The 20,089-nt window shown below is 37.8% G+C and overlaps 1 long non-coding RNA gene across 1 annotated transcript in view; it reads left to right on the top strand.

Moving 5' to 3' along the window:
- The window catches only part of LOC108706786, a 51,579-nt gene that overhangs the window by 17,574 nt on the left and 13,916 nt on the right, over nucleotides 1–20,089 (top strand). The window contains exon 2 of the long non-coding RNA XR_005964922.1: nucleotides 18,624–18,702. This is a non-coding gene — a long non-coding RNA (uncharacterized LOC108706786). The remainder of the gene's footprint in view (nucleotides 1–18,623; nucleotides 18,703–20,089) is intronic.

The following is a 20,089-nucleotide window of genomic DNA, read 5'->3' as shown; positions in this document are numbered from 1 at the left end:
TATCTGTCAGCAACTGTGTAGAGATACGTATTGGATTTCATTTTTGCCTTTACATCCCCTTTAATGTTTCCAACTCCATTAGATTACATAACAACTCAGCACCCAGCGCAGTCTGTATATTCTGATTATTAATCAGTCTTGTTGTATCTGCTTCAATGGCAGATATTATTGACTTGTACTGTTTTGATAATCTATGATAAAACCTAAGCTTTGTCTCCCAACAAAAGCCCAGACCACATTGGGTATTGCAAAGATGTTTAACATAGTTACAAGATGGTGACCCCCCCGTGGCCAACTTTAAAAGCATAAATAATTTATTTTATTAGGCTTGTGGTGCAGTAAGTTCATGTTTAGTATACAAAATACAGCATTTCTAGCATTATTCTATTTTAAAATTTAGTTACCCTTTAATTCCAAAATGATCTCTGCAAATATTCATGTTAAAAAGATGTTTAGTGAACTGAAGTTTTTCTCTGATTAAAATGCAAAAGAAAAATATTACAAGTAGTCTTTTTTTTCCTGAAGCATTTTCTAGTTCCCAAAATAAAATGAATATTAGTGTGCAATCTGCGCCTTTAGCATTTAAACAGGGACATGAGTATAGTTTTTCCAGTTTAATAAAGCTGTCAAATTTGACATGACACTACTCGGCCTCTCCTTGTCACAAGCAAGATGAAGGGATTATGCAGATGAGTTGCAACATTGTGCCTGACTAGCAAACACCATCCTGAATGCTTGGCATAGTCTGAATCTATTTCTATTCCCCTGAATGCCGAGAGCTATGAACTATCTCGAAAGGATAAACACCTCAACAAAGCTGTTAAGAAGCCCCAGTAAATGGCTCTGGCAGGCATAAACTTTCAGTGGACGAGTGAATACAATTACTTTTTTCCTTTCTTCATAAAAGCTTTGAAGTTTAAGTCATGCTGCGTGCAAAATGAGCACATTGATTGAAGCTCCAGGTCTTTTTGAAAACTATGCTACCATTCTGTAACTACAGTATTTAAGTTTGATTTGTGTAATTTTTTTGTAGTAAGACGAAAAATATGAGTATTCATTGTTTTTAAAGTACTCCTGATATTTTTAGGACATGGTTTTCTTTATAAAAAATACAGCAAATCAATGTATTTTGATTAACACCTCATTGTGACGTTTACATTTACATTATTACATATACTTAAAGGGGTTGTTCACCTTCAAACACCTAGGGGCCCATTTACTTAGTTTGAGTGAAGGAATAGAAGAAAAATAGTTTGAATTTCGAATGTTTTTTTGGCTACTTCGACCATCGAATGGGCTACTTCGACCTTCGACTACGAACTTCGACTTTGAATCGAACGATTCGAACTAAAAATCGTTCGACTATTCGACCATTCGATAGTCGAAGTACTGTCTCTTTAAAAAATTCTTCGACCCCCTAGTTCGCCACCTAAAACCTACCAAGGCCAATGTTAGCCTATGGGGAAGGTCCCCATAGGCTTCCTAACAATTTTCTGATCGAAGGAATATCCTTCGATCGATGGATTAAAATCCTTCGAATCGTTCGGTTCGAAGGATTTAATCGTTCGATCGTCGGAATATCGGTAAATCCTTCGACTCTGATATTCGAAGTCGACGGATTTTACTTTGACGATCGAATATCGAGGGTTAATTAATCCTTGATATTCGACCCTAGGTAAATGTGCCCCTGTGTTGTTTTCACATAGTTCACCAGAAATAATGACTTTTTCCAATTGCTTTTTATTTTCTATGTGTGATGATTTTTTGAATATTGAAGTGTAAAGTGTAATTTTTTTACCTTCTAAAGCACCTCTGGGAGGTATCTAAGCATGATATCTAAGCATGCAACTATAAACAAAAAACAAAACTGATAATAAAATAAAAACATGAAAGAACTGATACAAGAATTGCTTAATAATAAGAATTTAATTTACCTTCTAACTGTAAATTCCTTTTCTTCTAGTCCTGACATGTCAGTACACAAGGATAGTATTGCACCACCAAGACAAAATGAATCATGACCTATAAGACCCCATGACTTCCTCCTCACCAGTGTTATACATTTTCCATAGCAGTACAGGAACCCTAAAAAATGTGCGACCCTCCATGTCAGTACACATGGGATCTACCAAGCCATGCTCCAATAACATACCATACAATCAAACCAACAAATGCTAAAAGCTAAATAACTAGGCCAACATAACATCTATGAAACATCAGACATACAGTATAAGCCCCTGAAAATGACAGCTACAGTATAAAATGACTTTACAAGCATAAAAATGTCCAAGGGCTTGATAAGCAGCTGGCCACAAAAATCTCAAAATGCAATCTACCACATATGTCAATAAGATGATCAGAGCCTTGCAGAGCAAACAAATGTCCATTCTGTGTTCCCTCACAGACTAGAGGGACTTCCACAAAATAGTGGACAAAACTTAAATGACCCGCAAGCATAACCCTGGCACAAGCCAGCTCACTAGAATTACTACTCTAGCCATCAACATCAGACCAAATTATCCACACCAGATACTGCCAACCTATTTGATACATCATCTACTAGTGTCTAGCTCCACATCTCACTAGCAGCAACTCACAGCAGTCAAACCTAACAATCACTATAAGATCATTTAAACACAGAGCTGATGCCACATCAGGAGTAGGAAAATGTCCTTCATCAAATGGAGCTTCTCCAAAGTCATATCTAACAGGAGCAACACAACTTGCATTCCATATGCATCCATCAGACAGTTCATATGTGTACGGTCCTCGCTGGCGTCTTGTGACGTTTGACAATGTCAGCAGTAGGCGGTTTTATAGGCACATTATTTTGTGGAAGTTTGATGTCTGCAACGTGTAACTTAGTGCGCATCTGTCTGCCATGTAATAATTCAGCTGAAGATGATTGGGTTGTTGCATGGCACGTTGCTCTGTAGTTATGTAGGAACTCTGTTGTAAATACTTTCCAAGATTTCCCAGTAAGATATGCTGTCTGTAGTGCTTCTTTCAGACTTCCGTTGAATCGCTCGATTCCTCCCATTTGCTTGTGGGTAATACACTGAAGATTTCCTATGCACAATATTCCTCTCTCTCTCAGAAAGAATTCAAACTCATGAGACAAACTGTGGTCCGTTGTCTGATAATAACTCCTTTGGATTACCTTCTCCGCTGAAGACTGTAGACAGAAATGTTATTACTGTAGCTGATGTTATATGAGAAACAAATGCAATTTCAGGCCATTTACTGTAATAGTCTATCAAGGTTATAGCAAATCTGCAAAAGGACTGACAATATCAATAGAAAGTTTTTCCCATGCTGAATCAGGAAATGGTACTGGTTTTACATCTGGTCTCAACTTAACTTTGTGTACAAAGTACTTTGCACAGCCCAGTGAAGTGTTGCTTTGTGGTGAAATTTTGGACACTGGCTGTGTGGCAGGCACTGGTGCTGTAGTAATGAGACCATCAACTAATTGTAGGTTTAATGCAGCAAAGAGATTCCTTCCAAGTATAGCAGTACCCTTATTCACAATGTAAAAGTCAGATTTTGCAGTATTTGGTTCAAATTGTACAGTCACTGACAAGCAACCAAACACAGGGATTGGATCCTTTAAGAAACTGACCAGTTTCAGTAAGTGCATCAAGCGGATCTTTTGCAAAGTATTTCAAGAAAATATCCTTTGGTATTATAGAAACAGCTGAACCTCTATCAAGCATCAGGTTAATGGAGTGTCCCTTGTCAGCAGAAGAAGTACTGACACTGAGTGCATATAAACTTGTCTGGAATAAATGTACTAGCTTTATTCACACTTAATACTGTGACATTTGTAGTATTGACTTCATGAACATCTTTAGCAGAACTACGGCAGATTTTAGCAAAATGTCCTACCTTTTTGCATTTGTGGCACTGTAAAGCTTTTGCAGGACATGTAACATAATTTGCAGTGTATTTTGTTGAATCACAGCGAAAGCAGTATTTTTTAATTTGTATTTGCTGCATGGTTTTGCAGTGTAGATCAATCCCTTTCCTCATAACTGTATTTTGCCTTTGACTGTGAATTATTAGGCCACAGTGCTGAATTCACAATCTGTACATGTCCAGCGTTCCCTGACTGAGAGTTTTGGCCTCTGCCACTGCTGTTTCAATTTCCAAACTCACAGGTAACAACCAGCTCTCTCAAAGCTGCTACAAATTGTTCTGTGGATTCGCCATTACGTTGTCCATGTAGGCGGAATTTGTATCTTTCAGCAACCACATTTACTCTTGGCATGAAAAAGTTCTTATAGCAGTAAGAGCAGTTTCATAAGTATCATCAGGTTATGGTAATGTATAGAATATACGCTGTCCCTCTGCTCCCAGGCAGTGAATAAGTAAAGCACACTTTCTAGCAGCAGAAATCTCCCCTTGGTCAGCAGCAATAATGTAATTTTCAAACATACAGATCCAAGCAGATCCAAGCAGTAAAAGGTATCGTAGGCTCACCAGGGTTTAGAAGAAAAGCTGCAGGCTGCTGCAGAGGTAGAAGAGCCATCTTGTCATCAATCTGTTATGTTTTGGGTAGCCGAGGATGAGAAGAGTATAACAGTGCTTTATTAGCAGAGATGCATGCAAGCATTATGCAACAGTAGCTTTCACTTTTAAGCTGTATGAAGTATGCACAGTATAAATCTGAGCACAGTGACATCTACAGGCCATTTGTATAAACACCACACCATTAGAAAGAGGGGCAGTCGCTTTCCATGTCATCAGGATTGTCTTTCTTGAGTAGTGGCCACTGGCTCATCTTTGACCTACCTATACCCTGTACTATACCTGAACTATACTCTGCATATGAACTAAACTCTGCATATGTATTTTTTAAAACAGAGTTGAGCAGTCAGGAATTACCTGTTGGAGCCCCTTGCCAGGAGTACACAGGGAGCACAAAGGGCAAGTCATGTGCTTTATTAGTTCATTTATTAAAGACAAGACATATATTATCCTGGTATTCCTGCCAAGCAGAGATTAGATGACATGCTGGAGAAAGGTTAGGTGTATGTGGTGTATCAGACAGCCATGTGAGCTCAGCAGCAGCAATAGCAGTGCAGGTGGAGCTGGGTGGCCTGCATGGCACACTTTATAGTTGCTTGTATGGACTCTGGAGAGATAGTTGCCTTCACTACAGTGCACAATTAATGGAAAATTAAAGTTAGAGAATTTGTGGTCTAAGCAAATGGGAGTAAGGCTATTAAGGTAGTACAATATTAATGAATACGTCAGCACCATGTTTGGAAGAAATTTGCAACATGGGAGCCTCTGTATATAGAAAAGTTGTAGAATAGGGGAAAGGCGCTTCTCTAACAATAGAAGCATTTCTCCATGTCAGTATAAATGCAATTGTTTATACAAAATAATATTATATAAGGTTACTATTTAAGGAAAAAGTTCAGTCCAATATGTTTCTTCCTGCCACTGGGGGCTTTTAGAGCTGGAGCTCATTGATTTTTAGGAGGTAACAGCATTTTTTCTCTTCCCTCTGCCTGCTAATTAAGGGGAAGGATTTAATCAGGTAAATTCTTTTCAGGCTTAGTATTCTTTGGTTTGAAACCTCAATAAGTTTGGACTGCACAGCGAGTGTAGAAGCTGCTAAGCAAGTGTTTCATATTATAAGTGTTGCACATGAATTAAGTGTTAAGCAGCGTTAAAAACCTTAAGGCATTTAAAACCAAAAAGGGGTTTGTACGGAATTACAATTGGGAGACTGTAAGTGCCCAGTGCAAATATGATTGCAAGTGAGTTTGCTGATATCACTCAGTGTGTGTCTTGTCACATGTATGTGGTGCTAGAGCAGCAGTTCCATGCAGTATTTACATGTGAGAGAGGTTGCTGGGTTTTCATCTTGGAATCTGAACTGCAGACTGTCAGTAGGGATGTAGCGAACTGTTCGCGGGCGAACTTGTTCGCGCGAACTTCGACCGTTCGCGTCCGCCGAATGTTCGCGAACGTCGCGCGACGTTCGCATTTTGAGTTCGCGTTCGATTCGAATACAAATCGTTCGACCATTCGAATTCCTTCGACCGCTAAAAATCGAACGATTTCCATTAGTTTGAACGATTGTAAGCATTCGATCGAATGAAAAGCATTCGATCGAATGCTTCGATCGTTCGATTCGAATGAAAATCCTTCGATCGTTCGAATCGAACGATTTTAGCGGGTGTTCGAAGTTCGCGAACTGTTCGCGAACGTTCGAATTTTTTGCCGGTGTTCGCGAACGGCGTTCGCGAACACCAAATCGGCAGTTCGCTACATCCCTAACTGTCAGTACTGAGGGCAGCGGCCAGGGGCCAGTGTAGTGTGGGTGTAAAAGGGGCAGTGGAGGTTAATGAGGGACATAGGTTTGTCACAGTCAAGAGAAGAAGTAGGGGACAGAAGGTTAGGAGGACTGGTCAACAGCTCATCCAAGGCAACAGAAAAGGCAAATGTGCTAAATCAATTCTTTTCTTCAGTGTTTACAATAGAGTCAGAATTCCCAAGCTCACTTCATAGCTGCATTAATGGCTCAGCTCAATGTAGCCAGTGACTGACTCAGAATATGATTCATAAAGCTTTAACAAAAATGAATGTAAACAAGGCCCTTGGACCAGATGGCATAGACCCCCGGGTTCTAAGAGCTTAGTTCAGTTTTAGACCAGCCCCTATTTCTTATTTTCTCAGGTTCACTTTCATCTGGTATGGTACCTATGGATTGGAGAAATATGATGTCATTCCAATATTTAAAAAGGGATTATCAACCAAAGACTGGATACTTAAGGAGCAAGAGATACATCAGTTTGAACAAGAGGCATTTACTCAAAAATGGTTGTACTGGAGGCAGTTTGTTGAATCCCCTGAATACACTGCTCTGATAGCTAATACAAGTAATTTAGATTCCTCTTCATTCTTCTGTTGAGGACCCCTGGCGATCAAATCTAAATTGAAATCTCAATTTAAATTCTCTTCTCTCTACAAATAAAAGTGCCTGATGAGCAATACTTCCCTGCTCAGAGAACAATCAGAATTAGAATTAATACTACCTGCCCGGTTTGTTTGTTTGTTTAAACAGTTTACATTTATGTAAAATAAAACTTGGATTGAACTGTATTCTGTAAAAAAGTGTCATGACTTAAAATTGGAAAGCAGTAAGGCATATTACATAAGATATTAAGCTATGTACAAACTTCAATCGCAAACATATTTTATTTGTATGGAGTGCTGGTATATAAAATAAAGATAAGGTAAGTAGGATGCTAGACAGTGGGGGGGGGGGGGCAGTGTGTGTGATCTATTTGGATTTTGCCAAAGCATTTGATACCGTGCCCCACAAACGACAGGTAACTGGCTACAGGATCAGGTAACTGGCTACAAGATCTCTTCTTGGAGTAAGGTTATTAGTGGGGTCCCTCAGGGCTCGGTATTGGGTGCACTTTTATTTAATTTGTTCATTAATGACTTAGGGGAGGGTATTGTAAGTAATGTATCAGTGTTTGCAGATGACACAAAACTATCCAGCCCAATTAATTCCATCCAGGATGTGGCATCCTTGCAACAGGATCTTGACAAACTGGCAATCTGGACAGCTGATAAATGTAAAGTCATGCACCTGGGATGTAAAAATATTCAAGCCACTTATACCCTTAGTGGGACTGCACTAGGCAAATCCATTATGGAAAAGGACCTTGGAGTCCTTGTAGATGATTAACATGGCTGTAGCAAGCAATGCCAGTCAGCAGCATCATGGGCAAATAAGGTCTTGAGCTGTGTTAAAAGGGGCATTGATTCACGGTAGGAAGCGGTCATTCTTCTACTTTATAGAACACTGGTAAGGCCCCATCTAGAATATGCTGTACAGTTTTGGTCTCCATCACTCAAACAGGACATTATTGTGTTAGAGAGGGTACAGAGAAGGTCAACTAAGCTGGTAAAAGGTATGTAAAATCTTAGCTATGAAGAAAAACTGACCTAATTGGGGATGTTCAAGCTGGAGACGTGGCGTTTAAGGGGTGATATGATAAATATGTATAAATATATAAGGGGATCATATATAATCTGTCTATTGCTTTATTTACCAGTAGGTGTTTCCAGCTGACACAAGGTCATCCATTCCGTTTAGAAGAAAAGAGGTTACGCCTAAATATTCGGAAGGGTTTTTTTTACAGTGAGAGCAAACCCTGGGGTTGCTAAAACAGAAAAAGCTAGTAGGTTTGTAAATATGCTGAATGACAACTTTTTATTCCAGCTCGTTCAAGAACCTACTAGGAATAACTCTCTTTTGGACCTTGTAATAACTAACAATACTGAACTCATCTCTAACATTTGTGTGGGTGAGCATTTAGGGAATAGTGATCATAACATGGTCTCCTTTGAGATTCTGTTGCAGAAGCAATTCTATAAGGGAGTAACTAAAACACTAAATTTCAGACGTGCAAACTTTGACAGTATAAGGACATGTCTGCAACATATTAAGTGGGAAATGCTTTTCACAGGGTTAAACACAGAACAAAAATGGGAAGTCTTTAAAATGCTGCTTAATAAATATACTTGTCAGTATATTCCACTGGAACGTCGTTGCAAAGCAAAACCTTTTTGGTTCAATAGAAGCGTTGGTGTTGAGGTGGGTAAGAAAAGACGTGCTTTTAAGGATTTCAAGTTAGTTGGTACAGCCGAAACATTTAAAAGGTACAAGGAGGCCAATAAATCATGCAAAGAAGCTATAAGGCAAGCTAAAATTGCTATAGAAAAGGATATTGCAGCAAGCAGTAAAAAAAATCCAAAATTATTTTTTAAATATGTTAATAGTAAAAAAATGAAACCGGAAGGGGTGGGACCCTTACTATCAGAGGGGGGTCAGCTGGTTGATGAAAACAAAATAAAAGCGCAGATTCTGAACTCATATTTTTCATCTGTCTACACAAATGAGGAACCAGTAAGTGAAGGTTTCCTTCTTAACAGTCCCAATTCTAGTAATACAACTAATGATGCATGGTTCACACATGAAGAAATTCAAAAGAGACTAGAACATGTTAAGATTAACAAAGGTCCAGGGCCAGATGGTATTCATCCCAGGGTAATTAGCGAGCTTAGCTCTGTGATTGCCAAACCTCTTTACTTAATTTTTCAGGACTCAGTGAGATCTGGCATAGTGCCGAGAGACTGGCGAATTGCTAATGTGGTGCCTCTATTCAAAAAAGGATCCCGTTCTCAGCCTCAAAACTATAGGCCAGTTAGTCTGACGTCAGTGGTAGGAAAGCTTTTCGAAGGGTTAATAAAGGATAAGATACTGGACTTCATAGCAAATCATTATACTATGAGTTTGTGCCAGCATGGTTTTATGCGCAATAGATCTTGCCAGACTAACTTAATTTCTTTTTATGAGAACGTAAGTAGAGACCTCGAGTTTGGGATGGCAGTGGATGTGATTTACTTAGACTTTGCTAAAGCATTTGATACAGTGCCACACAGAAGGTTACTGGTTAAATTAAGGAATGTTGGCCTGCAACATAGTATTTGTACCTGGATAGAGAACTGGCTAAAGGATAGACTACAAAGAGTGGTGGTAAATGGAGCATTTTCTAATTGGACCAGTGTTGTTAGTGGAGTACCGCAGGGCTCTGTACTAGGTCCGTTGCTTTTCAACTTGTTTGTTAATGACCTGGAGGTGGGCATTGAAAGTACTGTTTTTATTTTTGCAGATGATACTAAATTGTGCAGAACTATAGGTTCCATGCAGGATGCTGCCACTTTGCAGAGTGATTTGTCTAAACTGGAAAACTGGGCAGCAAACTGGAAAATGAGGTTTAATGTTGATAAATGCAAGGTTATGCACTTTGGCAAAAATAATATAAATGCAAGTTATACACTAAATGGCAGTGTGTTGGGAGTTTCCTTAAATGAGAAGGATCTAGGGGTCTTTGTAGATAACACGTTGTCTAATTCTGGGCAGTGTCATTCTGTGGCTTCTAAAGCAAATAAAGTTCTGTCTTGCATAAAAAAGGGCATTAATTCAAGGGATGAAAACATAATTATGCCTCTTTATAGGTCCCTGGTAAGACCTCATCTGGAGTATGCAGTTCAGTTTTGGACTCCAGTCCTTAAGAGGGATATAAATGAGCTGGAGAGAGTGCAGAGACATGCAACTAAATTGGTTAGAGGGATGGAAGACTTAAATTATGAGGGTAGACTGTCAAGGTTGGGGTTGTTTTCTCTGGAAAAAAGGTGCTTGCGAGGGGACATGATTACACTTTACAAGTACATTAGAGGACATTATAGACAAATGGCAGGGGACCTTTTTACCCATAAAGTGGATCACCGTACCAGAGGCCACCCCTTTAGACTAGAAGAAAAGAACTTTCATTTGAAGCAACGTAGGGGGTTCTTCACAGTCAGGACAGTGAGGTTGTGGAATGCACTGCCGGGTGATGTTGTGATGGCTGATTCAGTTCATGCCTTTAAGAATGGCTTGGATGATTTTTTGGACAGACATATCAAAAGCTATTGTGATACTAAGATCTATAGTTAGTATAGGTATGGGTATATAGAATTTAATTAAAAGTAGGGAGGGGTGTATGTATGGATGCTGGGTTTTCATTTGGAGGGGTTGAATTTGATGGACTTTGTCTTTTTTCAACCCAATTTAACTATGTGGAATTCTCTCCCTGAATCAGTTGTACTGGCTGATACATTAGATGGCTTTAAGAAGGGCAAAAAAGAAAGGTTGTGGGAGCATTCAATGGCTAAATGAAGATATACTAAAATACAATGGAAGTGATACTGATCTGGCCAAATTAACTACAGACATAGAGAAAAAGAAAAAAGATTGACCAATGCACATTCCCTAGTCCCCTGTCACAATAGTAATGTATGCAGATGCATGTATTTACAAAGACAGGGGTTTTTTAGTTACAAAATTATGATCATAAGATTGATAAGCCACTATACCAGTCAGTTGAACTGAAGAAGCTCCTCGGATGAGTAGTGAAACCTCTTCATTGATTACTCAGCAAGTCCAGTTGTTTTTAGATTTACCTATACTAGATATACCATGACCTGGATGAATGAAAATCTTCATAGTCATACTATAGGTAGTTCTTACACTGCTCAGGCTCTTCATAATGCTGTACTGCAACCAATCTCTGCAAGCAACCTTCTCCATCACAAGGAAAGTATAGGACCCAATATTGTGTACTTGCTAACTTTATTATAAAATTTAAAGTAAGTTTTTTATAGCTAAGCCCTATTGGCAAAATACCTGTTTTGGCAAATGGGACCTGTGAAACAAAAATCGATTCCCTATGTACTGTGCAGCCAGTGAGCATCCAGAAAAGTCTGCAGTGATGTTATTGTACTCAATTCATTTATGACCCTCTACATTAAACATTACTTGTATGCCTTTTTAAAAATAGTTTCTATACTTTGGTATCTTTGCAGTCAGAATATGAAGTTACAAACTTCAAAGTCATGATATCAACCACATATTTCTCAGCTCGCAGCGGGAATTTATTAAATTACATGATTTTACAGGATGGTTTTGTATTAATTTTCAGCTGCAGGATATTCACTTTTAAGCTTTTTTGCAGTTTATTTAACCCTTTAAGTACAGCAGGATTTTGCATTTCATTTTCACCCAGTGACAGATATTTTTTGAACATTTTGCACTCTCTTTAAAATTAGGGGCATTTCCTTGGGGGAACTATTCTTTCCTAGATGAGCTATAAAAAAAGTTTTCAAGGAAAAGACAAGGTTAGAATATGTGATGTAGACTTGACTGAAATTTGATGGATTCTAATAAAATATTTTAACTTGAAGTGGAATAGTACAACTTGCAAGTTTCTTTATTATTTTCCTCACATATAAAATGTGCAATTAGTTTCTAAATAAATCAATATAGTGATCCTGTAAAAAATATGGAGATAAATAACCTAAAAAAACTAAAATGGCAAGAATACATGTCAACGCTGGACTGCACAGATCAACTGTGATTTGCTGTGGAGGCATTAACTGTAAATGCCATACTTCTGTCAAGTAACGGCGATCTTTTTATCAGGACAACTCTACATTTACAAAGTTCAGCATCTTTAAAAGTAGTTTTAGTGAAAATGTTCTGCATATTGTTCATATATTGAGTCTCTGTTGTAAATCAAAAACAGATTTTACAGAGAACTGCCCTTATTTTAAATCAGACATTACATTTTAAGAGAAATAAATATAATGCAAGAGAAAGTGGTGCTCATTTATAAACTTCTTGCAGCGAAGAATGATTTGCACAGTGAATATATTTTCTAATATATTGTACTATTGGTCGAATATCGAGAGTTAATTAACCCTCGATATTCGACCCTTGAAGTAAAATCCTTCGACTTCGAAAAATCCTTCGATCGAACGATTAAATCCTTCGAATCGAACGATTTTCCTTCGATCAAAAAAAGCTTAGCTTATGGGGACCTTCTCCATAGGCTAACATTGGTGCTCGGTAGGTTTTAGGTGGCGAAGTTGGTAGTCAAAGTTTTTTTTAAAGAGACAGTACTTCAACTATCAAATGGTCGAATAGTCGAACGAAGTCGAAGGTTGAAGTAGTCAATTCGATGGTCGAAGTAGCCTTCTAATCCTTCACTCGAGCTAAGTAAATGTGCCCCTCAATGTGCAAACAAAATTGCAAATTTTTTTTCACACTGCAAATGTGCATAAGAGCTTTTTAAATATGGCAAACATGACAAATTGCTATAATTTATTATGCACACACTTATACCACGACTTTGGTCAGAGAAAAAATTTGCAAAAACAGTTTAGCATATTGTAAAATTGTTAAATTGTTAAATCCCTATATACAAAATGTATCACTTGACAATAGGGAAGAGAGATCTAACTAGGGCACTTAAACAGAATTGATAGATGCATTACAATTGGTACTAAGTATACAATATTATAGTAAACCTGGGGCCATTTACGTATTTCCATGGCGCAAGAGCAATATGAGACACAAGAGAGCACCACTTAGTACTCATTTTCACTGTGTGTGCGCAGGCACATAAAATCCTTTGTGTCAAAATCTTAGACACTCTCCCTGAGTCTCTCTCCAAGTCAGAGATCATGAGAGACTGACCAGCCTGGGTTTTATGGAGTGCTGATTAGCCACCTGAGGCTAATCAGACCCAGCTGGTCCGTCAGTAGCAAGTCAATCTGCTACAGGAATACTGCACTCTGCAACAAGTACCACCCCCTTCTGTACCTCACTGATACAGCGCTGGCTAAATCAGCACCGTATTTGTATTTATATTTTGAAAAAAATAGTTTTAACAGGTGAAACAAAAAGGGTTCTTTTTGCTTCATGGATTTCATTATCCTCTATATTGCTCCATGCTACATTTTTTGGGTAATCATGCCACACCTCCATAAATGTAGAGCAGAATTCTAAGCCTTTTTACAAATCTAATAAAACCATTTTTCTATTCCCTTTCCCTATTCCCTTTCTTCTGTCTAGTCTTAAGAGCTAATATGCTTCTGTGCCTAGATAACAATAGTGTCGCAAGAAAAAGATCAAGGATGGCTTCATTCAATTGAAAGTATCATTTTTGAAGTGAAAATTTTCAAATAACGAATTAATTCGTGCCCCAAACATCTCCCCTACGTGGATTGCATTTTTTTCCCTTAACATGTCTCTTCTTCCTTAAAGGAATAGTTCAGTGTGAAAATAAAAACTGTGTAAATATATAGGCTGTGCAAAATAAAAAATGTTTCTAATATAGTTAGTTAGCCAAAAATGTAACATATAAAGCCTGGAGTGAACAGATGTCTAATAAAACAGCCAGAATCCAATTTCCTGCTTTTCAGCTCTATAACTCTGAGCTAGTCAGCGACTTGAAGGGGCGCCACATGGTACATTTCTGTTCAGTGAGTTTGTAATTGATCCTCAGCATTCAGCTCAGATTCAAAAGCAACAGATATGACCCATGTGGCCCCCCCTCAAGTCTCTGATTGGTTACTGCCTGGTAGCCAGGGTAACCACTCAGTGTAAACCAAGAGAACTGAAAAGCAGGAAGTTGGGTTCTGACTGACAAGTTATACATCAAATCACTCCAGCCTTTATACATTACATTTTTGGCTAACTAACTATATTAGAAACATTTTTTATTTTGCACAGCCTATCTATTTACCCAGTTTTATTTTTACACTGAACAATTCCTTTAAGATTATATAAAGTTAAACACAAGGTTTGCAGTCTGTCTCCATGTAATCCTTCAGATGATGTTCTGGCATAGTATACACTGTAAGTCTTCCAAAAACGTTTGATACAGAGATAAGAAGATACTGGATAAAAAATAAAAATGTGCATAGGAAAATTTAATTTTCTCTAAGGTTTGGAGAAAAATTGACCAGAGACTCCAAAAAAAAAAAAAAAGATCTAAAAAGCTGCATAATACATTAGCTCCACAAAATCATAATACAGATTTCCAGATTCTGAGGTTTACAAAGGAATTGCAAACAGTGAAAAATTAAAAAAAAGGGCAGAGAACTTAAATCAATTTGTAAACAATAAGAAAGGATCAGAGAGACAACTGGACAACTGTTAGGCTTGCAGGTACAATGCTTTAGCACACAGGGCAGAAAATTAGTACACATAATAAGACAGTATAGACCCCTTTCCAGCATTAGCTCAATGAATATAGCTTGTGATGAACATGCTTTGTTTGCCTATTGTTTTACTTAAGAAATAGCTATAATTATGTAGCCAGTTTCAGTTGAGTACTTTCTCTCATTTCTGGCGCCCCCCCCCCCCCAAAACAGAGGAGCTGATAAAGCTAATCACCAGTCCACGGAGAAGCCCCTAAGAATAAGCTGCTGAAAGGCTGCTGCTTAGATAGGGAGAGATTTTTTAAAGGTAGGTAGGGAGCTCTGAACAAATTGCCCTGTTTAAAAAGGAAGAAGGATATGAGTTTAATGAACATAACCCAACTTTCAGAATATGGATATTTTTAAATAAAAGCAATAGGCAGAAAGTAATCCCAAACAATGGGAGGGTGTATGCGCACAACCATTTGTGTTTATGTACTATTGTGCAGTGAATTAAAGTTTTGTGTACAACAATTTAGTGCCCTGGTAAATGGAATAAGGTTTCAAACTCAAAATAGCTACACAGAAAAATAGCATTCTTCCTAAATTCATTCACTACCCGCTTTCTTATTAATAATGCAGCTGTTCATTTTGGGTAATCCTTTTATATAATGAATATGTCAAAAGTTTTGAATATTTGGAATATAATAGTGTGTGATAAGAGGACAGTTGGTGCTGTATCAGGGACCCAGAACTGCAGACAGTAGGCAAAGGCAAAAATATATAACGATAAAGGAATTCTAGTGGTTAATTGCCCTTCTGTTAGTATGAAAAAGGGAGTTGCAAATCAGTGCCATATCCTGAAAGCAGTGAGATATAAAACACAACTATATATACACACTGCTCTTTAATGCAAATGTATGTGAGGGTGATGACAGATCTTTAAACAAACAAACAGATCCAATATTTCTTTCACAAAATAATGACCTCCACCAATGACCTCCACAAATTAATGACCTCCATCTTTTTGAAGATGTGTTTATTCATTAATATGTGCATTTTTTATTCAAGCAATTATTATTTAAAGATCTTTTGGGAGCAGTACCCTTTTTTATTTACTACAAATATAGTAGCACTCAAGCATTGTTGACTGAAGAGCACAGCTCTTGGAACTCTGGTTGGACAACAAATATTTTTCTTTTAAAATTGCATAATATTATTCAGAATACGTTCATAAGATGGATAAATAAGTAATGAAGAATGAGCTAGAAAACAGGCAGGCAATTAGGAGTTAAAATAGGTAGGGTTAAAATCTTCAAATGTCATATCATGTTTATGCTGACATCAGTATACTAGTGCATGACAAATGTGACCCCGCCAAATTCTCTGAAAAACAAAAGACATGTCCTAGTTTAGGATTCAGTGTGGACTCTAAAGGTGAGGGGGGATATAATGAGACACCTACACACCATGGAGACATTGTTGACAGTGACGCTGAGATGATGACGGAATCTAGGTTAGAAGAATATGAGAAGTTACTAATAGGTCAAGAGGTCTTTTTAGAAAATGCTGCACATTATGCGTCACAGAACTCATACCAACCTGACACCTTTTTGTTCCATTTTTAAATTTGAAAATGAAATCCCACATCAAATGAAAATCACCAATCAAACTTCTTTAGATTGTTATTTATAACTTCTTTTTCTGCATGGTAGAATTTGTCTTATTTATAATTACTATCTTTAGCTCTCATTTTAGTTTCCTGATTCTTATAAGAACATAACACCTTGAGGGCATATAATATAAATTATATGCCCTCAAGGTGTTCTATAAAGTTAGTCAGAAAACACAAGCCTGCTTAGATAGAATACATTCAGGGGGTGAAAGGCTTACCCCATTTATATAAAGGCAACAAAGTAAAACATTAGTGAGATTTCTGCATATATTAGTTTTAAATAAACTGATGCGCAGACTTGCTTCTGTAATTTACTTAAAATATTAATAGCCAGAATTATACTCTAATTGCATGCATTCATAAAACTGTGTCTGCATAACACAATCTACCTTTTTTTATTTCTGCAAAAATTTAAGTATGCATGCATTAAAACAACACTATAGAAGTTTCATATTTGAAAGGATAATTAAATTGAATATGTAGCTGGTTCTTTATTGCATTTCCCACAGCATGATCCATAAAACAACATTGTGCCTATAAAATTTACAGTGAATTACATTTCATTAGAAACACAGCAAGTGTTATGTTCAGAACTGTTCACCATAGGCTAAAACCACTATTATACATTACAGAAGAAAATGTATTAAATTTTACTTCAGGTTGCATAAAGTTCACCAGAGTCCATCCAACATTAATTTATATAAAATTTCCCAAAATTATATGGATCACTGCCCAATAGCAAAACAAAACAAATAATATAGAAATAGCCTTTGTTTTAGTATGCAATACTATCGGTAAATTTTTGTTTGTAGGTCTTATTTTTTCTTGGCCTTCTGTGGACATGTGTCCATTGCAAGAAAACAACTAAAGACCAGAGGTTATGCCCAGACAGACACATAGTTGAAATGTCCCATTGAAACACACATGGTAAATAAGAGTAAATTCAGTTTAACTGGATAATGGTAGGAGTTGATTGCATAACCAGTTTTTTTTGGTCCTTAAAGTTGCTGACTAACTCAGAGTTAGAGAGCTTAAATACACAGCACTTCTACATATTCTCTATCTGCTTTCCCCACACTCCCACAGTGTTCTTGTTTTGAAGTCTCCAGGACCCCTGTCATGTAGAGGATGCACAGGCAGTGTGGTGTCAACTATACAGGTGCACCCTCTCACTGTAAACTTCTATCTCTCCGATTCTTTACAGTGACCTCACATAAAGTGCCCAAGCTTCTCCTGTAGGCTCTCCTCTGACCTACACCTTAAACTAAAATTCCCTACTTGACTTATAACCGCCTCAGGGGCTCTACCTCAATCAAATCACTCCTTGTCAGGATAACAGACTGCCCTTTCTCTCTAGACTATCTACCTTTCAGTAGCAAAATTTCATCAGCCCAAAAGTTTATTAGCGAATTTTCTCTAGCGTTACTTTCTTCCTAGCCAAACTTCATTAAAATACTTATGCTTACGATAATTTAAATATGGCTGATACGTACAGGTCATATTTATGTCTTTATTTGACACTGAGGAGCAAAGGTCTGGGTCTGCTTCAGTTGCCTGATTAGCGACTGGAGCTTAATTCTAATTGGTCTGGTGTCATCCTCTAATGTGGGGTTTCAATCTCCTTCACCCTGTCTCGACATTTTGTAAGTCCTGACACAGATGCGAGATGTCCACCTCTATGCCATCAATGCATTCTGACAGGGTGGCAGTGTTAGCATTGAGTGCTGCGGTGTTGCCACTTATGGCTGTGAGGAGCTGCAGCATTGTAGGTTCCGCCGGGTCTTGAACCGGCAGGGGAATTGGAGGGGTATTATAGGGAGTCAGAGCCAAGGATCCTTTGGCACTCAGCTGGCTGCCATCGCCATTCCGTGCAGGGCACAGATACTGATCGAGAAATCACTCTGGGTCTTATGGTTGCTTCTCCCCATGTAGCATGGTGCATTGTCATTTGCGTGGGAGTGTTAAAAATGTTAAAATCACATTCTGTATTTACATTCATTTGAACATTTAGTACAAAACTCTTTGTGGGAGGATGGCAGTCAACAGCATGTGTTAAATGTACACTCATTAACAATACAGTAGGTTAAAAAAAATGTTTGACATTTACAACATATACTAATCATGACACTTTAAATATGACAAAATGCCAGCATTTTGGGTGCCTGTATATGACTTTTTATGATGTCAGTGATATATTCAATTTGAGGAGCTAACTTCACCAATTTGCCATTCAGAACCTAGTGAACTAGACTTTGAGGAAAAGGATAACAAATAGAAACTTTCACATTTTAATGAATTACCGAATTTGTGCTTCTTTGCCAGGGCGAAAGTTCTCATTCGCTGAGGTTTTTCACTTGCGAATTGTCTTCTTCTATCCACTATCTAGCCCTGAAGAAGTCAGTCTCCCAAAAATGTTCTGCCCATGTTGGTCTTGATCCTGCCTCGAGATGTTCCTTGGCCAAAGAGTAAGTGCAAAACTCCTACATTTTCTTATAGAGGCTCCTGCAGAGAATTTCCCCTAGAAGCTAACGTTAGGGGTTGGCACCACCTGCTGGCTAAACTGTAAGATTGCCCAACTATTTACAAATTAAAATTGTCAAAATAAATACTTTTTTCACCTTTTTACCGATACACATGTGAGACAGTCTGAATGAGCCCATGTAGGGTTAATGTGTGCACACAGTAAGGCCTACTATACACAATGTTTGAAAAAACATTCCCCATCTGTCCTGTGCACATTGTGACAGGAGCGAATGGGATCAAAATATTTCACCCAGAGAATGTCAGTGTTTGAATTTTTTTGCTGAAATCTGCAGCGTGTGTACAGTGTCAGGTGGATCACATTTATTCCTGTGACTATGTAAATAGGACAGATGCAGAAAGGATCACTAGTGGAGAAAACATTGGACATAGGACTTTATTTGTACAGATGTTATTCCTACACAGGTACGTCCACACTGTTTTAAACGTGTGTGTACTCAAACACACCCAGACTGTGTGTCTGTGCATTTGTGTGTGTTGGCCTAGGATATATACAGGTATGGGACCTGTTATCCAAAATGCTCGGGACCTGGGGTTTTCCAGATAACGGATCTTTCCATAATTTGGATCTTTATACCTTAAGTCTACTAAAAAAATCATGTAAACATTAAATAATTTTTTTTTTGTTGCTTCCAATTAGAATTAATTGTATATTAGTTGGGATCAAGTTCATTATTTTTAAAATTTTGGATTATTTTCATTATAAAGCAGTCTATCGGAGACGGGCATTCTGTAATATGGAGCTTTCTGGATAACGGGTTTCAGATCCTATATCTGAATATATATATATATATATATATATATATATATATATATATATATATATATACACACAGATATGTATACATTGTAGCAGAAATGCTGGGAAACTGGTTGAAGGGGTGTATGTATCATTCAGATTTCTGTCCTACTATTTTTAAGCAATGAGTTAAATGTGCATTTTTGTAGTGTATGGATTTTTTACACCGGTCTGCAGCTAGCTGTAATAGCCGGAAAAGGGCCTGGTTAACTGGAGTGGGGAGTGTTGAGCGGGATCCTACTCCAGATGGACAGTCCGGGTCTGTCCAACACCTGACAGAGAAACAGGTGTTTCTCTTCTTAAGTAGGGCAAGTTTCCTTTAGATGCTGAGTATTAGGTCCTCACCAAGTTAGTTAGAAGCTAGCTGTATAGCTAGTGCCGGACAGGCAAGGTTTTTATTTTCATTTTTCTTTGTTTTGATTCCTTCGTATGCCAAAAAGACAAATAAAACTGGTTACAGCCAGTTGCACATTGCCAGCCGGCATCCTGTTACCTCAAACCGTTACTATATA

Source organism: Xenopus laevis, chromosome 1S (assembly GCF_017654675.1).
Source record: "Xenopus laevis strain J_2021 chromosome 1S, Xenopus_laevis_v10.1, whole genome shotgun sequence".
Classification (NCBI taxonomy): Eukaryota; Metazoa; Chordata; class Amphibia; order Anura; family Pipidae; genus Xenopus; species Xenopus laevis.
This window is presented reverse-complemented; position numbering and strand designations above follow the sequence as displayed.